Below are 10,821 nucleotides of genomic sequence, written 5' to 3' on the forward strand. Positions count from 1 at the left end.
AACTAATTTAGGGTATGGTTAGAACAAAAACCAGGAGGGACACCAGCCCTCCATGACTTGAGTTGTGCACCACTGATTTAGATTTACCTAAATGACTGCAATCCTAACTCTGGAGCATGTCATCCCATTCACAGAAGAATGATTCAACAATATATATGGACATACATATGTGATTCAATTATACATTACATTTCATACACCCATCATAATGAGTTGTAATAATCCATAGGTTAAAGAAAAGGGCTTATAACCAGGAGGTCCCCGGTTCAAAACCCACCTCAGCCACTGACTAATTGTGTGACCCTGAGCAAGTCACTTAACCTCCTTGTGCTCCGTCTTTCGGGTGAGATGTACTTGTAAGTGACTCTGCAGCTGATGCATAGTTCACACACCCTAGTCTCTGTAAGTCGCCTTGGATAAAGACGTCTGCTAAATAAACATATTATGTAGCATTGAATACATCCTCAGGTAAAAGATAATTACATCCAATTATATTATTTGTGATTGTACTCATTGTTAACCATACAATGAATAATTCATCATACAAATACAAACGTGGTGGAACCAATGACAAAATGAATAGAAATAAAAATAATACATGTGATGGACCCACTGACATCTATTATTTGAACATATATCTCAAGTCTCTTTAAAAAAGACAATCACAATTGCAAACAAAAAAAATGGTAATAAGAAATATTGCAAAATATTTGCACATCAATAACCTTGTCATTTGCAAATTGCATGTATTTAAAGCTGTAGGTCCCCAAAATCACATTTATGTCAAGTTTATGTGATTTTATGCTATCATACAACTCACTGGTGTCTTTATACAACTTCCATAGTTTAGCCTTCTGCAAAACAAGATTACATTTGTATACAGTAAATTAAACTGTATGAGGAGTACGCTTATCTTTAATATGGATGGATACAGAAGCTGTTCTCAGTTGTATGTGTACATTGGCATTTTAAATACAGATTTACCTACATTTAAAGATTAAGGACTATAGATTAATAAAAGGTGATTGAGGATTAAACCCTATTCTACTGGTCCATAGACGAATGTATTGCTTGCTGTGCTGAAAAAGACTCAACTAAGCTGCTTGAGAAAGTCCATTACATGTAGTGAAGGCAACTAAACTGATTTAGCAGGTTTTTTGTAGTGTTTTAATTAGGAATCTTGTTTCTAAAAAACAAAAAACACTAACCTAAAGGAGAGCAGTGATTTAGCAACACATTTCCCAATTCCCAGTAAACTCTATTTTCATTACATTTATGCTGATTGTGTTTATTCAGCACGTTCAAGGACCCTCTGTAAAAAAATAAAACAAAGTCCCCCGCACTGAAAAGAGATCAGTACACTTAGTAGGATCGGGGTTGTGCAGTTTACCTCGAGTAAACCTTGATATATATATATATATATATATATATATATATATATATATATATATATATATATATATATATATATATATATCAAGGTATGCCAGAGTAAATAAAAGTAATGATGAGAAGTAACAGAAAATTGAAAATTGTGAAACCTTGGTGAAGCATATTGCTGTCACAAGCTTTGTTCTGTTTTTCTCTCAGTGTGCTACACTCTCTTCTTTTTCAGGTTTCCTGTGACTTATTTTTTTTACTGTCCTTTAATAGACATTCTGTACTGTCAATCAAAAAGGCATGTCAATCAATTAATCAAGCAATCAATCAATCAAAACCTTGATTTATCTAGATGAGTCAATTGTGAACAAATTCTTATTTTCAATGATGGCCTAGCAAGAGGCTCACATCACCACAGCAAACAACATAAAACACAATAAATAAAGAGTAAAAAAATGGACATTAATCACGTCACTGTTCCCCAAATTATTATTTATTTATTTATTTATTTATTTATTTATTTATTTATTTATTTATTTATTAGTCCTTATCCAGGGCAACTTACAATTGTTACAAAATATCAAAGTACAAAGTATCACATTATAAAATATAACATTACAGAATATCAAAATACAGATAACAGCAGTTCTGAAAGTAAGAAAGAATACAGTAAATTAAAAGAGCGAGTTTGACTAAGAGCAGTTAAAACTTGAAGTAAATATTTGCTTATATGAGTAAGTCCAGTAAGAGCACGTACGTAGTAAGTATGATAAATGGATGAGAATGATTTCAAATAAGAGCAATTACAAAAACGTGAGTATGGTTACCTATAAGAGTAAAATCGAATACAAGATACAGTAAGTAGTTAGGAGCAGTAGTTGAATGAGGCAAGGTATGGAGCAGTTCAGAGCAAATACAAGCTGATGCAAGTACTGGTACAACTGGGTGCCATATAGTCCAGTATGGTCGAGAGTTGTGGTGTTTACAGATTCTGTCTGAACAGGTGTGTCTTGAGGAGGCGCCGGAAGGTGGTCAGGGACTGAGCAGTCCAGATATCAGTGGGTAGGTCGTTCCACCACTGAGAGGCAAGGGTGGAGAAGGAGCGGGCTGTGGAGGCGGGGTACAGCTAGTCTGCCGGAGGTGGAGGAGCGGAGGGGGAGAGAGGGGATGTAGGGAGAAATGATAGTCTGGAGATAGAAGGCGAGTACAAGAGTTTTGAATTCGATGTTAGCAGCAATAGGGAGCCAGTGCAGACAGCAGAGCAGGGTGTAGCGTGGTAGAAACGAGGAAGGGAAAAGACAAGGCGAGTAGCAGAGTTTTGGATGAGCTGGAGCGGACGGGTAGCAGAGGCAGGAAGGCTGGCCAGGAGGGAGTTGCAGTAGTTAAGGCAGGAGACAGTACCAGGGCCTGAACTAGGAGCCAAGTGGAGTAGTCGGTGAGGAAGGGGTGAATTCTGCGTATGTTGCTGAAGATGAAGCGACAGGATGAGGAAGGAGAGAGGGTGGTGGATTCAAGCAGAATAGAGATAGATTATGTATTTTATCATCTATATATTTTCTTGTCAGGTTGCCAACAAAAACTCATCACTTAATGTTTTTTGTCTGTTCTTCACAGACATTAAAAAGACATAAACTGTAAAACACAGACAGTGCATTGACATTGTTATGTGGACATACTGTATGCAACCAATCATGATAAGGTTTGGTGTACAAACCTTTGGCAGTTATACAATATTTGTATTGTTATGCAACTTGCCGAAGTTTTCCTTGTAACTGTTCACTATGTGGTGAATCTGGTTATTGTTGAATTTTATAACTCTAGGTTCAATAATTTATGTTAAATTGACAACAAACAAAAATCCCTCTATTTTACTCCAGGGTACCTTCAGTAACCTTATATATATATATATATATATATATATATATATATATATAAAACCTTTCTATTATTATGAAGAAAAACTTTTTCAGTTTTTTGTACTTCTTCTAATGTATCAAAAACTTCCAATATGTTTTAGGAATAAAAATGTTATTATGACAAGGGTTTAGAAAAAACAAAAAAATATAATTGCTTGGCTGTGGAGTCCCACCTCTGGCATAAATGCTTGAAAATTGGTGCTAAACAGTTTTGAAAGTTCAGCACCAGAGAGTCTACTGGTACTAAATTATCAAAACCTGCCTGAGGCAATGTGCTCTGCCCCTGTGTGCATTTGTGTGTTATATGTTGCATGTAGTGTGTTAATGTTGGTGTATTATAGTTGGTACATGGGATATAATGCAGGTAATGAGCACAAGTGTTTAAAACGTATAGTTGTATTTAGGCACGGGGATTGCACTTCACTTCATGTGCATTTATAGTATGTAAAAATATGTGAGCACAGGGTTGCACAGAGTTAGTTCACGTGCTGGGATTCAAGTGAATAATTAATTAATAATTGAATCCCGGCACAACAGTATATATAGATGTACGTTTTACTCACTCGGGGCTGTGTGTTCGGTGACTGGAGAACATGTGTGGAGAAGGAGAAAAAGTAAAGTAAACTAAAATAAACTAAAATAATAATTGTTAGTTGTTTAGACTCACCGTGTTTGTTTGTCTGTTCGTCCACTGTTTGTTTAGTGTTAATCCGTTTTGTTTGTCTATTTATTTTGGCCTCAAGTGCCGTGTGCTGTTTTCTGTTTAAACACTGAGTGCCGCAGCGTCTCAGTTCCACTGCAAGTACTGCCTGTCTGTGTGATTCTTTCTGGCCTGACATCACCACTAAGCTCAGCTTGTCACACTGCCCTAATCAAGCCCCCTCCGCTGCTCTTCGATGACCTTTTATTGTTATAATTGGGTAAAAGTGGCTACGAAGACATGTTTGCAACCAGTTTCTGCAGTTAACCCTTTGAGTCGTATGAACGTACTGGTACGTTCACTGCTCTCTGGTCCCCAGGGAGTACGAACGTACTGGTACGTTCTGCAACTTTAAATGAATTACTGAGCCTACAAAACTCCTGATAACAAAATATTGTAACACTAGGTTTCTGTAACATCTTTTATTGGTCTCTTGCGCCCTCTGACAGATATTGACTGAATTACATACAATAAACCATCACAAAAATGTCAGTGATGTCTGTAAACTGGCGAAAATTGCTCAGTAATAAATAATACTGAATTCAGATAACGATTTAAATTCAAATACATACAATTCTTCCTCTGAATCAGATGTCAGCGAGTGTGTCAGTAAAGACATAAGTGAAGAATATTTACCATCAACATCAAGTGACATGCGTCCAGCGAAGAGGCGGCGCCAAGCTCTGTGCGTTGCTCCATGCTTCAGGAGTATCATACCCTGAAGCATTAGACACTCTCACTCCCTCCGCCCCCACAACCTGTTTACCCGGATGCGATTTATTCGTGTCTCTCTCTCACGCGCGCGCGCTCTCCCTCTAATTCAGCCCTTTTTTTTGTTAGGACATGTTGTTGTGGTTGTTCCACCCCATTGTTTATTGTCTACCTGTTATTTTTTAGTCAAAGCCTTTCCCTATGACAAAATAAAAATATATATTTATTAATTTGTCTATATTTCGTCAGTATTCATTACATACATACAAATATATAGCTTTCAGCTTGTTTGTACGCTGTACTCGTAATAATCAAGCGCATGCAGAAGACAGAAAAAAAAAACTCACTCCTGTAGGACCAGCAGTGCATTTTAGATCTCACTACTCAAAAGGTTAAACTTCTCACACAACACAAACCTTCTCTCCTGTGTATGTGGATGAGTGTGAGTGGGTCATGTCAGTAGTCCAGACCCAATAAGAAACTATTATCATCTATGGTTGCTAAGGAATGCAAAAAATGATAATAATAAATTAAGCATGTTTACTGGCACCAGAACTTAATGTTGCACCCCTGAAAGGGGTTAGCAGGGGTGGGCAAACTACGGCCCGCGAGCTGCCTGCGAACTTCATTGCATTTTTAAATGACTAAATTACTCAATTACTAAAAATACTAAAATATTAAATCTTCTTCACTCAGTCTTGATCAGGGCTTCATTTGGGTCCCAAATAACATCTCTCGACCTACGATTATCATGTGCTGACTTATAAACACAGACAGTCACAAAGCAAACCACTTCGCACCGCCCCACGTGGGACGCAGTACGTGTATGATGTTGATTCGGTGATGCGTGCAGTCCTGTGAGAGTGTGGTTTCTTTTAACTGGAGCGATTTTAGTTTTTATACATTTTTGAAAAACAATGAGTGTTTCAAAGAAGAGAAAAGTGGATATTGAGTGCCAGGTTTTTAACAAAGAATGGACAGCAAAGTATTTCTTCACTAATGTGGGCTTGAAGGCTATATGTCTGATTTGTCGAGAGTATCACCGTGTTCAGGTAACACAATTTAAACCGTCATTTTACAACAAAACATCCTAATATGGCAGCAACTGGCAACTTAGGAGAAGGCAAGGAAAGCTGAGTAACTCGCTTCTAACTTAAAGAAGCAAGAAAACCTTTTTGTGCGACAAAAAAAGAAAGAATACGTGGTCGATGCTTCTGGCATCCTGTGTCCTGAATCCAGGAATAAGTTTGAGGATATTAGTTTGTCAAGAATTGTTTCTCGCTATATCAAAGTTATTGATGAAGTCTTGGCCTCTCAGTTAAACGAGAAAGCTCAGTCTTTCACGATGTAGCGCTTGATGATAGTACTGACATCAAGGACACAGATTATCGTGAGAGGAATTAACGATAAATTTGAAATCACAGAGGCATTTTTGTCTACGGAATCTATGAAAGGCACAGCAACGGGACTTTTTTGACAGGGTGACTGGCTGTCTCGAGCATCTGAAGCTCCCTTGGAGTAAACTGGTGAACATAACTATAGATGGATCGCTGAATTTAACTGGGACAAACGTAGGACTTGAGGACAAAATGAAGGCGGTAAACCCTGAGCAAGAACTTATTTTTTCTTCACTGCATTATACATCACGAGGTGCTCTGCAAAAATGTTCTGGATATGGTTCATGTTGTTAGCACTGCAGTGAAAATAATGAACTACATTAGAGCAAGGGGACTGAACCATTGGCAATGCATTTCCCTTCTCGAGGACATTAATACTGAACACACTGACTTCTTTTATCATATGACTGTCTGCCGGCTTAGTTTAGGAAAGGTGCTGCAGTGAGTGTGGGAGCTTAAGATGAAATTAAGCAAACATTTTCACTGCTGAAGTGCAACAAATCTCGCTACAGACAATATCTGTGATATTCATTCCTTGCCACGTCACGTTAATGATGGCTGTAAGTTTGAATTTACAGCCGTCAGTAACATTGGTCACAACTACCCATATCCACACATTTCCTTCATTTACCTCCAGAAAGTTTAATCCCATTTGGATAAGTAGTTCTCTAGATATATAAAACAATGTAAGGGTGACATGCAGATGTTTTATGATACCAGATTATAATACAATCAATAACTTGTGGTTAAAGAACATCCTTAGCAGGTTTTGTCACAAGTGTTTTTCTAGATACAGCCAACTCTCATTAATATGAATTTCAAGGGACCAGCAAAAATCTTATCACTAATTCTTATTATCAGGTCTAAGCCCAATGCATACTGTCAGTTTTTATGGATGTTATAGTAACACTGAAATCTAATTTCAATTACAGTACAATAAGAATTATTATAAATAAAGGGGGGGGGGGGGGGGGGGACTGTTGTCCCGTGCCCGAGCTCTGGGGGTCGGGGGGTGGGGGCGACTTTAAAAAAAAAAAAAAAAAAGAAAATCATGTAATATTGATAAAACACCTTTGAGGGTCTGACAATATTTGTTCACTAATTTCTAACTCTACGGTATGATTTTGTCTGCAATAACATCATACCCTAAACTTCAGCAATTTTTTTTGGTTTTGGCTGAACGGTGATAATCGAGACAGACCTCATGTATGCAGAACAAGTTAGTGTGCGCGAGACAGACCTCATGTACGGATCATCCTGTATGCAGAACAGGTATGCTACAGTGTGCACGAGACAGACCTCATGTACGGGTCATCCTGTATGCAGAACAGGTATGCTACAGTGTGCACGAGACAGACCTCATGTACGGGTCATCCTGTATGCAGAACAGGTATGCTACAGTGTGCGCGAGACAGACCTCATGTACGGGTCATCCTGTATGCAGAACAGGCTTGATACAGTGTGCGCGAGACAGACCTCATGTACGGGTCATCCTGTATGCAGAACAGGTATGCTACAGTGTGCGCGAGACAGACCTCATGTACGGGTGTGGCAATGTGCCCCGCCCCTGTGTGCTTATTATGTGTTGTATGTTGCGTGCGTGTGTTTAATGTTGGTGTATAGATTGGTACACGGGATATAAACGGGTCTGTGTTTCACGTGTGATTTAAAAAGGTAGATTTGTATTTAGGCACGAGGAGGGCACAAATCACTTCACGTGCTGGTTAAATGTAATATGTGAGCACGGGGTTGCACAGAATTAATTCACGTGCTGGGATTCAAGTGAATAATTAATTAGTAATTGAATCCCAGCACAACAGTATATATAGATGCACGTTTCATTCAGTCAGGGTTGGGTGTTCGAGAGTGGAGAACGGGTGAGAGAGAAGGAGAACGTAAAGTGAAGTAAAATAATAATCTATAAGTGTTTGTACTCACCGTGTTTGTTTGTCTCTCCGTGCACCGTTTGTTAAGTGTTTAGTACGTTTTGTTTGTCTATTTATTTTGGCGCAAGTGCCGTGTCCTGTGTTTTGTCTGTTCAAACCTTTTATTTTCTGTGCTTTTAATTATTAAATGCTGAGCGCAATCACACACTCAGCTTAACCAAAACTCCAAGTCTCTGTGTGTTACTTCCTGGCTCTGGTCTGACGCCACCCACTCCGGCCGTCTTTGTGACAACGGGTCATCTTGTATGCAGAACAGGTTTGATACAGCGTGCGCGAGACAGCCCTCATGTACGGGTCATCGTGTATGCAGAACAGGTTTGATACAGCGTGCGCGAGACAGCCCTCATGTACGGGTCATCGTGTATGCAGAACAGGTTTGATACAGCGTGCGCGAGACAGCCCTCATGTACGGGTCATCGTGTATGCAGAACAGGTTTGATACAGTGTGCGCGAGACAGCCCTCATGTACGGGTCATCGTGTATGCAGAACAGGTATGCTACAGTGTGCGCGAGACAGACCTCATGTACGGGTCATCGTGTATGCAGAACAGGTATGTGGCCAGAGAAAATAACAGATTTTAAATATCATCAAATGTTGTCTCACAAGCATAGCCCTTTAGCACCACTTTATTAAAATATTCATAGTCATTATTAGTCTGTCATCGTCACCTAGTAGGGCTGTTTTCAAAAATAATCTTTAGCCCAACCCACAGTATAACAGCATTGTATTCTTAACAAAAACTGTATCCAGCTGCAGTGAAGTTCTTCAACTAGAATTGGATTCTCGAGTGTTTTCTGGGTAACTCTTGAGAGATTTATTGAAGGTTAAATCAAACTCACGTGAATGTACATGCTAAGATTAACAACGCAGGACATTTCAGGGACACTAGAATTTGTAATTGCTATAACAGCAGACTTCTGATGTAGATCTGCAGAAGAAAACCATTCATTTTAGTTTTTGCCTATTTTACGCAGGATATTATTATAAATCGCTGGGGGTAAATTTTACATATGGTGTATGAGGGTAATATATATTTTAATTGTGAGTCTACATCTGTGGCCAAAAGTTCTGCATCACCCTACAGAATTAATACATTTTGCTTTATAAAGTCGAATTAAACCTGCTGAACAATGTTACGGTAACATTGAATTACATATCGCTTTGTAGTTTTCCATATACTTTACGAAAACTGTAATTGCGATATCATTTTGTAGTTTCTTTGATTACATGCTGTTAAATAAAATATCTCAATTATGTTCATATAGTCATTTATAGTTTTAATTATGTCTGAATTCTAATGTTGCAAAACATTTGGCCATAGCTGTATATAATGGAACATATGATGACTGTTTACAGTATATATAAATCATTAGGGAATGTATGATTCAAATAGGTTCAGCTTGGTTAAAATACAGTAAACCTATATCTTCTTCAATTGAGGTTTTCTTAACATGGAAAACAAACTAGAAGGGTGTTTACAGGGCACATGCTGTCGGTGTGTGCTCACTAGATTGAAAAGTTGCCCTTTCAAAGACTTGTCCTGGGCCCCAAAAGTCCAGCCTACAGCCCTCATAGGCCCACTTACTTATTATTTAATTTTTGCATTTATATAGGGCTTTTTATCCAAAAGTATTGTAAAGCACTGTACAGTACATAGCAGAAAAAAAGAACAAACCACAATACATTTCTGCCACAGTCAGACCATTTAAATAACAGTATACACATAATAATACAAAAGCAGCAATTTTAAAGTTACATTAAAACCCACTAAGATATGAAAGCCATTTTATAAAAGTGCGTTTTTAGTCTTGACTTGAAAACTGTAGCGGTCCCAGCTTCCCATTCTATAATTTCAGAGCTCTACAAGAAAAAGCCCTACCTCCTTTGTTGCTTTTGTTGACCCTAGGAATAACCAGCAGCGGTTTGTAAGTAACTCCTGCAAATCACTAGGTGCTAATCCATTCAGGGCCTTGTAAGTTAATAGCAAAATCTTAAAATGAATTCTATACTGCAAAGGGAGCCAGTGTAAAGAGGCCAAAACGGGTAATATGTTCACTTTTCCTGGTTTTAGTCAGAATTCTAGCAGCGGTATTCTGAACAAGCTGCATACCACACGTTTCAGGACACCAGAAAAAAGTGCATTACAATAATCAATTCTAGATGAAACAGGGCATGCATTAGTCTCTCCGCATCAGATACAGAAATAATTGGTCTCAGTTTGGCTGTATTTCTCAAATGGTAAAAGATACTTTAGTAACTTCCCTAATATGAGTCTCAAATGAAAGATCAGGATCAAAGATGACCCCCAAACCCTTAATTTCTAGATTAAATTTTTATGAGAGACTTCAAGAGTTGAACTCATGTAATCCTACATTTCCTTTTAATTAGTTCTGTGATCCCACTAGCATAACCTCTGTTTTATCTGAATTCAACATTAGAAAATTCTGTGACATCCAGTGCTTGATGTCTGTAAGGCAGCTAGCTAATAACACCCAGGCAGAAGAAATTCCTGGCTTTAGGGACAAATATAGCTGGGTATCATCAGCATAGCAGTGGAAGTTCACTTCGTGTCTGCGGATAATGTCACCTAACAGTAGCATATATAATGAAAACAGCAAGGGAGCTAGAATGGAGGCGTGTGGAACACCACAGACAACTTCCGACTTGTCTGCAAGGATAATGAAAGTTTTTTGTGCTGCTTCATGGAAATGGCATTGGTGCGTGAGCAGTGAGCACTATGGCAACTCATCGTAGGATCAGTAGTCCCAAA

This window comes from Acipenser ruthenus, chromosome 1 (genome assembly GCF_902713425.1).
Source record: "Acipenser ruthenus chromosome 1, fAciRut3.2 maternal haplotype, whole genome shotgun sequence".
Taxonomy (NCBI): Eukaryota; Metazoa; Chordata; class Actinopteri; order Acipenseriformes; family Acipenseridae; genus Acipenser; species Acipenser ruthenus.